We start from the raw sequence: 15817 nt of genomic DNA, 5'->3' as shown, positions 1-15817 counted from the left end.
GCAAGTCTCTTTCATTTTGTCAATATACAGTAAGTATTTCAAACGAATCCTCAATAAAGAGTTATATGCCATGATTTAGCCTAATAAAAAAATCCCAGTACTATAAAAGATAGTCGCGTTTCCGTAACTAAGCGATTTTTTGTCGAAAAAAAACTATTGCGAAATGACGGCGTTTACATTAACCGGTGTTATGCAACTAAAACATTTTTTCCTCTCGCGATAAGTAAAATCATTCTAAAAACCATGGCAACGGACGTTGGTAGGTTTATGTACTATATCCCAGCCACTGCACTGGCCATTATTATTAATCGAAGGAGATGTATGTGTATTTTCCAAGCATTAATCGTAAGGAACGACCCTTATTATACTTGTGAGCGGCACATTTGAGGTGTTTCTAGGTGTTTCTCCTCCTTCAAGGTCTTGATTGTGGAATTTATTTGAGGTTTAGAATCCATTATTCCTGTAATTCTTTTGTCTTATATGAATTTAATAAAGAACTCTGTCTCGTATTCTGTCCAAACATACATCTACGTCAGGTGACTGTAAATGCGCAAAAACTGTTTCGATTGCAGTTTTGCGAAATATTTATTTTTCGAATTGCCTGAAAAACCACCTCATGTGAGCATAAAAACTTTTTTGCGATAAATGGGAGTTTTTGTGAAATTGACGTGTTTCCATTGGGTGTATTTCCAATTCGCAATTTTAATTTGCGCAATTTGAAGGGTAATGGAAACGCGGCTAGTGATGCAATAATATTTCAATTTCAATCATTATTTTGATGTTTTGGTTGATAAACCAACATAAAATAAATGTATAAAATGTTTAATTGTTTAATTTCTTTAATTGTACAGTAAATGCTACATGTAAATTTAGGCATCACAACATTATAATGTACATTACGAAAAATGTATATTTTGTATAAATTACATTTACACCTTTACATTTAGTGTAAAAAAATTGTATAATAAATTATTATCAGTTAAATATTGATAATAAAATATTAATAAAAGTTTTCAAATTAGATCAGATTTAAGTTCTATGCTTTAAAACACATAAATTTGAAATGTGAAAAAATAAATATTAAATATGAGATGTAAATTTTATTCTACAGATGCAGTGAATAAATGATCAGTATAATTAAAGACTAACCAGATGTAAAAATAGTAAAATATTTGACCAATTACAACAAATTAAACAACTAATATTGGCCGATAAGCAGTGTTATTAGTAGCATAATTGAGATACTATTAGAGTTTATACTATCAGAGAATTAATATTTTCAATTTGTTTTATTTTTAGATTTAGAAGTTAAGGTTTAATTTTTGTGTGTTTTTGTCTTTTTTTAAAAAAAATCTATATAGTTTTTATTACTTTCAGTTTTACCAAGAAATGTTGCTAGATTAAGTTTTTTATATATTTTATGTTATTTTAAGTTTATTTTATTTGGAGTAACAAAAGTTTTTTTTTTTTTTATTGTTCTAGCTTTAGTTAACTATAATAACCCTGCCGATAACCGATATATCGTGCATCCCTAATGTAAAACTATTGACTGACAGCCACTGATTACTGATTAAGTCATCATGATCAATTAAGAGTTCATTTAATTTAGAATAAAGTATATTACACACACACACACATACACACACGGAAAAAAAAAGTTTTTGACACAATTACCAGCAAATTCTCTGATTCTCTCTTCAAGACAATGGGTAGTGTAGTTCATCAAAGGAAATTAGGCAATTATCGATTATATTTAAAGAGATGTTGAAAATCACATTGACTTGTGGCTTCTAGAAGCATCTATTATTGGTTAACAACCTCTGAGCTCAAGGTAAAAATAGATTCCTCAATAGAAACAATGATAGTGATTTTTACTGTCATACTCCATACTGTTGTGCTCTATCACACCAGCAGTGAATGAAGGAAGGGAACGCTTAACTGGAGTGTCTGTGCGACGCCTCTGGCCAGAGAACAATAAACTCAGCTTACTCAACCTCCAGAGAGGAACCAGCATGGAAGCTGCTAAGCATCATGTGATCCAATTTTCCAGTTGCACAGCATGTGATAAGAAGTTAAAAGGATGGAGATGTAGAGAAAGTATAATGTGGGCTGTTTATATTGCACAATTTTGCTTAGACATCACTTAAGCTGTCAAAATGCTGGTGCGATTACAAAAACAGTCACCATTTGAATAATGCTGAACAATTACCTACTCATCGCTGTCTCTCCTCTGAGTGCAGCACCATTTACTATTCAAGAACACCACAAATGTGATCTGAACCTATAACAATGGATTCATTCTTTATGAGTGAGTTTGTAACGGAGAGCTACAGCAACTGTCTTCTCTTTCTGGTTTGTGGTCCCCATCTCCATGGATATTAACCATTTCAGAGTGCTGAGTGTTTATGTAGCTGTATGTCCATTATGATTTAAAATGAAAACACGTATATCAAAGAAAAGCCTCTCTAGTCTGTCCTCTGCTGGAAATTGAATGTTATGACATAAACAATACCACCCTGCCCTTTATATAGAGATCACAGATATGTAGAGATCCTTCTATTAAAATCAAATGTATGTGTCTTCATTATATTTGGCACTATGATATTGAATTAAAAAAAACTATGCATGTCTGTCACTGATTGCTTGACATGTTATGTACAATATTCCATCATATAAAGAAAAGGAAAACTGTACACTTCAGGCCTTAAAGGGGTCCTATTATGCCCTTTTACGAAGTCTTGATTTTGTTTTTGGGGTGTACTAGAATATGTTTTCATGCTTGATTGTTTATTATTGATTCTTTATTACATTATTACAGTTCCTCTCTCCCAAGTCTGGTTGACAGCGTAGTTTTTGATGAAGCCCCTCCTTCCGAAATACAAAATGTGCTGTAATTGGTTAGCTGGCCCAGTTTGTTGTGATTGGCAGCGCTTACAGTAGTGTGTGTTCAGGAAATGTGGCGCCCATTCATAACCGCGAGCTCTCTTCAGATGTAAATTTTAAAGATGGCGTCAATCTCAAACCATTTCGAGCCCGATTCAGACCCTGACAATGCTAACGATCATGCTGAACGGATTTCAAGCATGGATCTTTCAAGCACGGATTTCACAGGACGTTTCAGAGTGGTATGTTTAGATACAATGTTATCCACCATTGAATCATATTTGATTACAAAAGCAAGAGCTTACAAAAGCTAAAGTAAACAATACATCAATATTGTAATGTTAGTTATCAGGCGAGCGTAGGCAAAGCTCTGCCCTTCGTTTACATCATAGCTATAGCAACTACATAAAGCTTATAATTGGAACTGTTAATAGAAAACACAACTACACATAATAAGACATACTTACAAGTTGTGATCCATAAACAACAGATTGTCCAGACAAAATGGGAATGGCTACGTCTTACAGGAGAAGCTTTTGTGAGTATAGCCTGCATTGTGCTCTCTTCTGGAAGCTATTCTCCGTAAAATGTGCAGCGCACAGATAAACGTTGAGGTTATAATGTTCAGGAACAGTGTAAAAAAATTTTTTTTACCTCTCTAAGTTCGGCATTCTTAGGACACACTTTTTCTGGGTTGTAAAAAACAGCGACAACAACTCTTCCTCTTCTCTAAAGCAGCACAAAAGGGCCTCACCCCCTTTGTTGCGTGTTCCCGAGGGCGGGGTATATGTAAATTTTAGGGTTTGTGATGTCACAAACTCGGGAAGAAGCTTGTTTTAGTCCCTACCAGCCGTTTGTTGTAGTCCTTAAAAAGTGATTTCTGTAAAATAAAATATCTCCCTTTGCATTGAAGTTTGAGCGTCGTAACTTTGCAGATGTTGTTTATGCTCAAACAGCAACATTACACACTAACTAAAGTTAGAAAAGTGAAATCATAATCAAGGACCCCTTTAAAGTTGTCATGAAATGGAAGTTGCGATTGTCTTTTCTTCCCTATTGTATATCCGAGTGAAACGGAGAACAAGAACAAAAGTTGGGCACGACTTTATTTTGTCCATTGGGAATAGATTGGATGGTTGTGGTTTGCTATTGGTGGCTCTCATGTGAGTGACAGGTTGTCCTGCCCTCACACAAGTAAACACATCATCAGAGAAGAGATGTCGCTGCAAGAGGGAGAGTTCTTTTGATTAAAGATTACGAGGGCACAAGAATTAAAAAAAAAATTGTGTGCATGGATAAATCATTTAAAATAAATACTGCAAAAATTCCATAAAGAAGAACTGTCAATTTTGATTTCATTGTGACTTTAAATTACTTCCTAAACGATTAAAGAAGGCAAATAATCATCCACCAAACCTAAGAAGTCTCAGTAACAAACGAAACGACTCCACTATAGTGCAGTTTCTCACCCTTAATTCAATCTGGCAACAGGAGCACAGCGTCATACCTAACAAAAGGTGGCAAAACTGAGACTTACTGAACCCAACCTCCTCTTTCACTGTTCCTACAAGGCACAAGTTTCCATTATGTGCATATTATGATAAAATGATTGCTGCAAGCATAATAAACAGGTAATTAGAGATAAGCTATTATATACTAAAAGGAATGTTCAAGGTTTTATATAGGTTACACACTATTGACATGTGTGACATGCTAACAATAACCAGAAACAATAATTTCAATTCGTTGGGATAGAGCATGGCACAATTATTATTATGTTTTAATTTACCAGTATTTCGGATATTTAGTGTGCATGGTCTTTTTTATTTTTACATTTAGATCACCTTTGGAATCATCTAACACTCACTTCATTTTGAAAAAATAATAATAATTGAATACATTGTTAAATGTAACAGAAAATCTCAAAATGAATATACATTTTTCACACTGTACATTACAATGCTGTGATGCTTAAATTCACTTGCAAATAAAAAGGCTAATTTTAGTTTATTTAGGCAAAAAAAAGCATAGAATTTTAATATGGGCCATTATCAGTTATCGGCTATAACAGAATTAGTATCGGTATCAGCAAGAATTTTAATATGGTAATAGGGATGCACTAATAAGTGAGACTACATGGTATAAATGTTTTGTTATGTCACCGAAAAAAGTGTTTCAACTGGTAAAATCTTAAAACTGCTTTTATTCAACTCAAAAAATATAATTTGACTAGATAATGTTATTAAAACATGTAATTTTTAATTTAAGTTAATCTGAATGCCCATAGATAAAAGTTGTATTTATACTTTAGAGGTCAAATAGCAAATTTAGTACAAACTGTTAATAGCATTGTAGAAAAAAAAAAATTCTGCTTTAAAATCTCAGAAACACTTGCACTATAGACTTCTAATGTAAGTGCATTAGTGTAAACAAACGAACAAATGAAAATGATTTTCTGCGGTAATCAAAGATGTGCACATAGCTTGAATCCAGAACATTCCAAGTCACTCACACATGACGTGCTCTTGCATTCAAGCTAGACAGAGCACAACGGAATGCATCCAACAAAATGCAGGGAACTTGAAGTGTTCAGAGCTGTTGCAAGTTAACCGAACTCAATTTTTTACAGATATTTAGTATTTGTATTCTGGCTGCTTATATACTTAAATTATAGTATCAGCAAATAAGTGACAATTCACCTTTTTTGGACTTCATTTGTTGTAGTATAATTGTGTTTGTATACTTCACATCTCTTTGAACCTAATTGCACTGAAATAATATGAAACTGCTTTCTAGTGAACAGCGTTTTTTGTCCTGATGCAATCCTCTTGTGAAATCACCTGCCAGATCAGTGACACGGTTTATTAAAACTAGCAAATCATTGAAAGCAGCTCTCGAACAAATTACTGAAGCAGCTCTTTTGCTAAAAGAAATGTCCAACTGATTTTTCCAGTTATTACAGTTTTTCTGCGTACAGTGTGAAAGTACTTGACTGACCGTGCAAACAAACACAGCAAAACACTTGAGCACACAAACAACTGACAGGACAGTATTAAGGCTTTGTTCAAACTTAATTCAAAGTCTTTAGTACTGTCACTTCACTATAATTTTACAAGCAATGAAACCTGATTTATTTGTTCAGACAGTGTAGTCAATATCTGGCAAGGTATATTTACATCTGTTATCACAGTAACAAGTCAACATGATGCCAAGAGAAACATTAAAGTAGTGTGGAGAGAGAAGAGAGAGGTGACTGAGATGAATTCATAAGGCTTGTGGTTTAACATAACCGCAATACCTCTTACTGCACTTTGTGTATGACGTTTCAGTCATTACTTTTTTGGTAATAATAATCAGATCGGACCACTCAGATTAAAACACATTTCCAAAGATCCAAATTTAATCATATTTCAATCATAAACTGCACACTGATGTGGTTTAAGCCGGGTTCACACTGTACGATTTTGCTCACGATTTGGAATCTGAGACAAATTTTGAGAATCCTCCTAAAAGATTCCTCTGATCCTAGGCCAAAATCTGAAGTGTTTGATCGCTAGTTTGACATGTTTGTCAACAGCCGATTAATGACCATTGCGAACAAATTTGACCTCCTACAAAATTCTGGCAATGTCAGAAGTTTTGAGGCGCAGGCATCAATGGTCAAATCAAAAACCAATAGGAGTGCAGAACCCAATGGTACAATTAGTGAGACAACAAAAAAACACCACTTGCCACACACACGTTTTAAAAAAAAATATATATATTTTTTTTTATTCGTGCCTACAGCCGAGCTGATATAGAGCCATATCGCACGGCTACATGTGTGAGATATATATATATATACATTTTTCATTCTAAAATTACCATTTTTAGATGAACTAACCCTTTAAAGTCCCTGAGAACTGGAAGTTCCAAACGACTTTTCTCCAGTGTTGTTGTGACGTATTTCTAAGTGAAAATGAATATTGAATAGAGGGCAGGGTTTTACTTTAGCGCTCCTCCTCTCCATCTCTGCTCATAGCAGACTAACGGTTTGAGGAGAGTGGTTAAGCGTTTTCAACCCAAGTGTCAAACTGACGTCATCAGAGTAGGAACGCCAATCCAGACCGGAAATAACTTTTCAGATTTTGATTAAACATTTTTTTTCATTGTATTAACTTGCACGGATTAATTGTTCACCACAAGACTAGTAATATGCGCTAACAAAGTAAATAGGGTCAATTTTGATTTCCGACTTTACTTCAGTGTTGTTACTTATTTCAAAGTGAAATGGAATATTGAAAAGAGGGCGGGTTTTACTTTAGCGCATCCCTCGCTCATAGCAGACTGACGGTTGGAGGGGAGTGTCGTCAAACTCATAGATATCATATATAAAGACTAGATGTATATCATATATAAAAGCTGCTGGCCAATGGAGGTCGACGTCCGCACGTGGCGGCCATCTTGCCACAGTGTGCTCGCTCACTCGTTTAATGGTGCATATACTTTTAAATAACCATAACTTGCTACCGATTTTCAAACGGTTTGGTTTGTTATAAACGTCAGAGATGTAGTTATGACACTGCATACATACACTGCATACATATGAATAATTATAACATACATGTTCAAGCATTCGGAATTATAGCCACGTTAATAACGTTTGTAAGAAACCAAACCGTTTGTAAATCCGTCAAGATTTCAGCGAGATAAGAGGATTTGCATGCTGATCACTCACCTTAATTCACAGCTTCACTGTGACAAGATGGCCGAACGGTGATGCCGGAAGTGACTGCGCCATAAGACATCTAGCGTTTATATATGATATCTATGGTCAAACTGACGTCATCAGAGTAGGAACGCCATTCCAGAGCGGAAGCAAATGTTCAGATTTTGATTAAGGTTGCCACGACAAACAAATGTTTTTTCTGTGTATTAACAAGATTAACAAGTGTTCACCACAAGACTAATAATGTGCGCTAACAAAGTAAATAGCGTGAATTTTGATTCCGTGACGTCTTTAAGATGGACGTGGATAGTAGGTCTTTCAAGAACTTGATGAGAAATGTTTGAGTTCATAATGAGAACTCAAAAATTGGTAAATCAAAGCGTTTGAGACATTGTTGAGATCTCTGTTGAAACTCTAGAGCAGGGTTAACCAATCTCAGTCCTGGAGGGCCGCTGTCCTGCAGAGTTTAGCTCCAACCAACCCCAATTAAACACACCTGAACCAGCTAATCAAGGTCTCAATAGGCATACTAGAAACTTTCAAACAGGTGTGTTGGAGCTGGTTGGAGCTAAACTCTGCAGGGACAGCGGCCCTCCAGGACCGAGATGGGAAGAGAGGAGAAAAACCTGGAAAAACTGCATAAAATTAAGATTTAAAAGGGATTTCATGTGTGATTTGTCTTTCCTACAGGTACACGCTCCTCCAGTTTGTGGACCTACTGATCGGTGTTGATTGTTGAGCACACTTCTCTTATCATGTTGGAAAACCTTGAACTAGAGCAACATTATGAGCAGGCTGAGAGCTCAAAGGTTTACCCAACATTTAATGCCAAGTTCACACTGCACGATTTTCAAAGTAGTCGGGTCACTGTTCTTTTCACACTGCACGACTATCTGGGGTAACATTCAGTTGCTGCAGTGTTCACACTGCACGATGGATCGGCGACAGGAGGTTTAACACTGCATGACTTTACAAAAGAAAGCATCACCGACAACTGGCTGGTCCGCCAACTACGTTTCACAACCAAACACACGCGAGAAGTGATAAGGAAATAACGAAAGATCACGCGTGTGTGAGACCGGAGTTCTCGCACGAGACTGAAATTGTTATTAAAAATGATATCCTGCAAGAAGATTTGCGAACCAAAAAAAACAAACAGATTATGCAGGAGGAAATGGTTGGGGTGACGAGGGGAGCAAGGATTGTGTGTTCCGCAAAGAGAGTTGGGGGTAAATAAATCATTTTGCAATGTGCTGCTGGTCAAGCAAATGTTTGTGCTTTGTTTCTGTTTGATATAATTGTAAATATATCTATTAAAATACTGATATTCTGGTCTATAACTCCTCCCCGAACATCCCGCTGTCCTGTATCTGGCTCTCTCATTGGCTGTCGGTCATCGCCGATGTAGTTTTCAGTCAGAACACATTCACACAGCAGGATTTTGAATCGCCGACAGGTCTAGATATTTAGCATGCCAAATATCTCACGGGCGTTGCCGATTCTCTCAGATCACATCTTTGATAAATTCACACTGCGTGATTGTCATTCACACACCGATTTGCCTAACGAGCACCGATTTGCCTATGATTTCGGGCATTTGTCAGCGATCTCACAAAACCTGCCGGCGAGCGAAAATCGGGCCTAAAATCATTCAGTGTGAAGAGAAGCACTGGGAAACTGCTCACATGTCAAACAAATTCCACATATTTCTATGTGGAATGTCACACAGCAGCCTGCATTATCCAGAGGTGAACGTCAGGCTTTTTGGTCTTACTAAAGAAAAACTAAAAACTAAAAAGTTTTTAGTTAAAAAAACTAAAAAAGATCCCAGGTAGATTTGAGCTAAGAAACATTGCAACAGGCAACAAGTCTTGGATGGATTCATCAAGTCACAAGCAAAGCCGTTAATTGCGCAGTTTGTTTTGACAAGGTAATTGCATGCCCAACATGCCCTTATACTTTGATAGAAAAGCTACTGATAAGAAAAAAATGAAGAAGTTCATCTGCATGACTAAACATGTTTCCACTATCTGTCTTTGGCAGTTCACTATCTCCCACAGTCCTCTGGGAACACAGAGACTCTTTTTATCACAGCTATCAGAAATCTTTGATCTGTTTAATTACACACACCTTCTCACTACAAATATCTGAGCTTAGGCTTAACATCAATCATTAGTGTAAACATACTGTAGGTAGAAACATTACCTGTAGTAAGCAGTTTAGTCCACAGGTGGCAGCATTAGTGGATTATGTTATTGTGTGAATTGAAAGTTACGTCACATTCCAGAACAATACAAATATGAAAGTAAAATGAAATAACTGAATAAAAAATAGCGGGCACGCATTAAAACTAGCCAAGACTTGCAGGCTGGAAGACAAGTTGATTCAAAGTGAGAATTGACCAAATTGACTGACTTAATTAAAATGAAACTAACCAAACTGTCTCACTAATAGTAAATCTTTGACATTTGCAGTGACCTAGACAGTATTTAAAGGTGTCATAGTTTCAAGGCTTTTTCAAAAGATAGATTATGTAGCCTAAGGTACCTTATTTTGTCCAAATTTCTGTAATGCATTGAAAAAGTTGAAGTGAAAAAGTTAATCCAAAATGACAGACAAAGCAAAAGAAATGACTCAATTAACAAATATGTTGAAGACGAACAGGTAACATTCTCAGAACTTTTGGATAACTTTGAACATTAGTTCAAAGTTATCTTTAATAATGTTGTTAAAACATCAGCACAATACATTGTTCATACATTAATATTACAATGTAATAACATTAGCTATACACTTTTTCTGAAACGTTTTAGTTTTGGATGTTCGGCTAACATTTTCTTAAATGTTAAGAATGTTGTTTCAGAATGTTTTGAGAACATTCAAAAGTAACGTTGGCATAATGTTTGCAAATTCATCAAATGGAATGTTTCCTTAATGTCCGTATAACCAAGATAAAACTTTTTTTTTTAAATATATGTTTTGAATGTTCAAAGAACATTCAGAAATAATATTTTCATTACTTAATGAGAATGTTAGCAAGACGTTTTAGAACACTTTTTTTTAAGTTGGGTACATTCCAATTAAAAAAATTTATATTTATTAATTTATAATTTTTTTACATACTTAAGAAATACTTGAAGCCTACGTCCCACTTAATTTTTCCTAATCATATCAATATTGAACTTTTTAATTAAAGGACTGGGTACAATAACGTTTGTTTACGCAGCGGTAGAAACTGGTATGGGGAATTGTGAAATTTTGGTAATATAACCCTACCTAGAAGGTTAGCCTTGTAGACAGTTATGGTTTGAAACAAAGCCATAGTGTTTGTGTAAACAAGGTATGTAATACAGAAAGAATCAACAGTATGTTAAACAGCCACAGGGAGTTTGGCAGGAGCGTCAGTTCCCATGCTTCAAAAATGACTTGAATTTTGTTGTATTATTAATAGCATTTGTATTGAGCAAAAAATTCTACAACATTAAACAACAACAGGACTGCAGAATGTATCTGAAGCTGCTCAAATCTAAGCAGGATATCAGAAAATGACATGATGCATAATATATAATCATATCAGACTAAATGGGGGGAGAATTTGATTCCACTGCCTGGCGCTGAGGAGAGTCATATGTCATACAAATTGACCATCTTCACATTACCCCATTTACGTGCATTCATCAATTTACAGTGACTTATTACAGTCCTGCATTATTTTTAGGCTTTTATCTCATCATGACTAGCCAAATTTATATATTACAGTGAAAAATACTGTGGTTTAATAAAATCTGCATGAAGAAATATTGCCCTTTTGGTATTAAAAAGTTAGTTTGAATAATAACTTGAATTATATTTTTTATAACTTTTTTTTTGCCATTGTTGACATTAAATATAAAGTCACCATAAAGCAGAAGTTGTTATAGTTGTTTGTGTCATATCAGAGTAAAACGGCTTCTCATTCAAGGAAAAAATGTAGGGTGGGACTTGATTTAGTCAATTTGGAATTGGTTGGATGGTTGTGGTTTGCTATTGGTCAATAGCGACAGATTGTCCCGCCCTCACACCAGTAAACACATATCAGAGAACAGAAGACATGTCGCTGCAAGAGGGAGGGGAAGTTATTTTGGTTAAAGATTACAAAAACGCATGGATTTAAAATAAATACTGCAATATTCCATAAAAAATAAGAATTGCCCATTTTTATTTCATGGTGACTATAATTTTGCTAGTTCTGGTTTTCCAAGCATTTCATTTTCACTTTTGTTGTTGATTTTGCTGTCACAGTAGATACATTTCTGTGTGTGTGTGTGTGTGTGTGCATGTGTAGAGAAATGTCTGATGAATATCTTGCATTGCACTGATTATTGTTGTTGTGCATTGAAGGAAGTGAGGATTGAGTTCTCATGCTTGTGTTGTTCGGACAAAGTCCCTTTTCAAGTCATGCAACTTAACAACTTAAAATGGGGGAGGAATGAAAACAGTTTGTCAGTGATATGTTTTACATTCATCCCATTTCAAATCAGGAATAAAATCAGACAAAAACAGTATTGTAAATTGTGCTAGTCACGCTATCAAACTGTATTTTTCAGACAGGTCCAACTATTGTGAGTTAGTATTCAAGAGTAAACAAACAAGTCATACTTATTTAACTGTAAAGCTGGACTTCCAATCATCTGCAATAAATAAAAAAATAAAAAAATTAATTGAGCTCGAGCAGCAAATCATCATTTTCGAATGATTTCTGAATGATGCTGAAAATTCAGCTTCGTCATCACAGAAACAAATTTAATTTTAAAATATATTAAAATAGAAAACAGTTATTTTAAACTGTAATAATATTTCACAATAAAAACATTTTTACGGTATCTTTGATCAAATGAATACAGCATTGGAGAGCTTTTGACAGGTAGTGTAAATAATTGTGATAAAAAAAATAATGGCTTTATTGTCGACCAGCCCTCTTTCACTGTACAATAGACTATTCTGAAAGAAGAAGAAATGTGACACCATGTTTGAGTTTCAACAATGATGTTGTGATACTGAGGTCCTCGGTTCAGGCTTAACACGTGACCTCATGATGTACAGTAACCTCTGACATCAGCGGTGACAGCAAGTAATTGAACATTTATAATGTTGTTGATGATGTCACTGTGTACACTGCCTACGATGGGGGGGGGGGGGCATCTGTTATTCCTTAGAAAAACACACACACATTGGGTTTTTATGTTTTATGGGGACTTTCCATAGACACAATAATTTGTACTGTAAAAACTAACTATATATTATATCCCCTAACCATAATCCTACCCCCAAACATATCCATCACAGAAAACATAATTTAGTATGATTTATAAGCCGTTTACCTCACGGGGAACAAAAAAAAATGTCCCCACAAGGACAAGGATTACATAACGTAGAGTTTAACAGAACCACACATACGCACACACACGATACAGTAATCCTGTCTGAGATATGGTAAGGCCACACATACTCCACAGGGCTTTTTTTTATTTTGAGAAGGATCAAACAGATTATTAAAAGCAAAGCAAACAATCACCTGACCTCACTGGAGGTGTGTCTGGTAAGTAATGTGCCTTCTAGACGTGAACTCATTTGACCGTACAAGTAGGCTCAACTCCAGGACGCACCTCTGTCCCCTGAGGTACATCAACCACAGACGCTTCATCCCTTTGGCTTTCACTATCAACAATCTAATCTGCTTATTATGGCCACACCTCTGAGGCCTGGCCGGCTCACACTGAAGCATGAAGATTTATGGGAAAGCAGATTAGACACGGCAACTGGAAAGTTATATTGCACACACTTCACACTTCAAAGCGTCTGGTCATTTTTGGCAAGTTTCTTTCTAGGCTAACCTTGCGACTGTCATAACATAACATATCATAACATAACATAACTGTCTACCGGAAACAAAGCATAATCATTTCCCATCATTAGGCGACTTTAAAGGGATAGTTTACCCTAAAATTTAAATAATGTCATTTATTACTCACCCTACAAACAGACTTTTGTTCATCTTCAGAACACAAATGAAGATCTTTTATGAAATCTGAGAGCTTCCCTTCATTGACCGTTCACACAACTACCACTTTTTGACGCTTCAAAAAGTTCATAAAGAGATTGTAAAACTAGTCCATATGAATTGAGCGGATGAATTGAACTATCCCTTTAATGAAGACATAAATTAAGATCATAATAGTTAGTGCTGAAGTATTACTGATAACACAAAAACACTTCAACACTATGGAAGGTTGTTTCCGCCACGCAATAAAAAAATAAAAAAGTAATTGCTACATTTTATCTTACAACTCTTACTTTTTTCCTAGCAATTGCAAGTTTATATCTCACAATTTAGACTGTATAAATCACAATTAGAATGTAACAATTTAACTTAAAGGCTAATTAACAATGGTACTGATTGTCAAATGGTGAGACATGCAAACTTCTACTGAATATTAATTATACATCATGTATCCAAAAAATTTATATTATGAACATTAAACGTACACTATGTAATTTTTTTCTCCGCTAGGGGTCGCTAACCTCTTACAATAACAAAGGCGTAGTTTGATGACGCAACATTTGCTAAGAATTATGGATCTTGTCATCAACGTCAAGCTGACCGATCTAATAATGTTTATGGATGAGTGAATACATCAATGTTTTTATCATGACTGTGATATGAAGCAGTTCGGGATTGCTAAGAGACAGCTATACACTCCACACGCGACGCGAGTCCCGCGGATATAAAAGGAATATGGACATTTCATTCTACCGAACTACACGCAAGTGCAGAATTACAACTCACAGGTCAGTTTATTAGACAAATTAAACTTGTGAGGTAACGCAGCGCTGTTTCACTTGGTCTAACATTACACTATCACACTAAACTGCATTTGAATGTGTTGAAATTTATGTTATTCTATGTTAGTTTGTCTGTATGAGACTAGCAGTAAGCTAGATCAACATTAGAATAACATACAGATCATATTCTAACATTTTATCATTGTTGAACTATATAATTGATTAGTTTTATGTAAATGTACTCACCTGTTTAATAAAGTACATGTAGGAGCGGTCGAAGTCTTGGACGTGGAGCTCTCGTTTATATACTGTCTATGGGAGCTCTCGGCATCTCGAAAACACTGCGCTGATATTGATTCTCGTTTTAGTTCTCCTTTTTTATCCAAAGTCTGCTTGCCATGGTCCATAATGTTTGAACGAAACAACAACAGTGTGCAAATAGACATTGCGAACTAATGTTGTCCACGTCTGTCGCCTTGGTTACTATCAGAGGGCTCTGGTTACTATGGCAGTATGAGCGGAAACCAGGGATAACGCGGATATGACGCCATTGACGGCGACAAAACGGAAATAAAGAAACGTGACGTGTCTTCGAATTAGGGCTGAAACGATTAGTCGACATTGTCTACATCGTGGACAATAAAAAATTGTCGACAAAATATCTTGTTGTCCAGTAGTCGTTTGATCCCACATGACCTAATGTAAGGGCCTGCAATATCGTGATTTGACCGCTACGGCGCTGTAGCGCTAGAGAGTAATGCAGCCGTTACAAATGCTATTGCGGTAGAAGAAAACACAGCGCGAATTATGACGGAGTCAGAATGTCTAAACCAGGGATGGGCAGCTTCGGTCCTGGAGGGCCACTGTCCTACAGAGTTTAGCTTCAACCCTAATCAAACACACCTGAACAAGCTAATCAAGGTCCTCAGAATTACTAAAAAATTACAGGCAGGTGATTTTTTCAGGGTTGGAGCTAAACTCTGTAGGACAGTGGCCCTCCAGGACCGAAGTTGCCCATCCCTGGTCTAAACGAATCCGAACTAGCAAGGTGTGTGAAAGTTTCACAAAACTTCAAACCAAGAATGCTGCCGTGTGCAATACATGCTAGGTGGAACTTGCTTTTCACGGGAGCATAACATGCATGTAAAAGCACAAGACGAGCCGGTGAGAGGTGAATGTTCTCCAGCTGGAGCTAACGTTAAATAACTAGCAGTAAATCTCTTTATTAGAGAATGCAATACTACTACTAATAGCAATAATATGAACAATAATAATATAATTACAGTAAATGTGATGATTTATTTTTGCATAGAATAAAGCTTGATCGAGCTTAGGAGTCAGGGCTGTTTTTATTATTGTAACACTATTAGGTATTACAGTCTTATCACTTGCCTGTATGTATTT

At 35.8% G+C, this 15817-nt stretch overlaps 1 protein-coding gene across 1 annotated transcript in view; it reads right to left on the bottom strand.

The window, feature by feature from the left end:
* Positions 1-15817, bottom strand: part of ank3b (ankyrin 3b) — a 179927-nt gene that overhangs the window by 150864 nt on the left and 13246 nt on the right. The window lies entirely within an intron of this gene.

This window comes from Abramis brama (genome assembly GCF_963993115.1).
Source record: "Abramis brama genome assembly, chromosome: 14".
Lineage (NCBI taxonomy): Eukaryota > Metazoa > Chordata > Actinopteri > Cypriniformes > Leuciscidae > Abramis > Abramis brama.
This window is presented reverse-complemented; position numbering and strand designations above follow the sequence as displayed.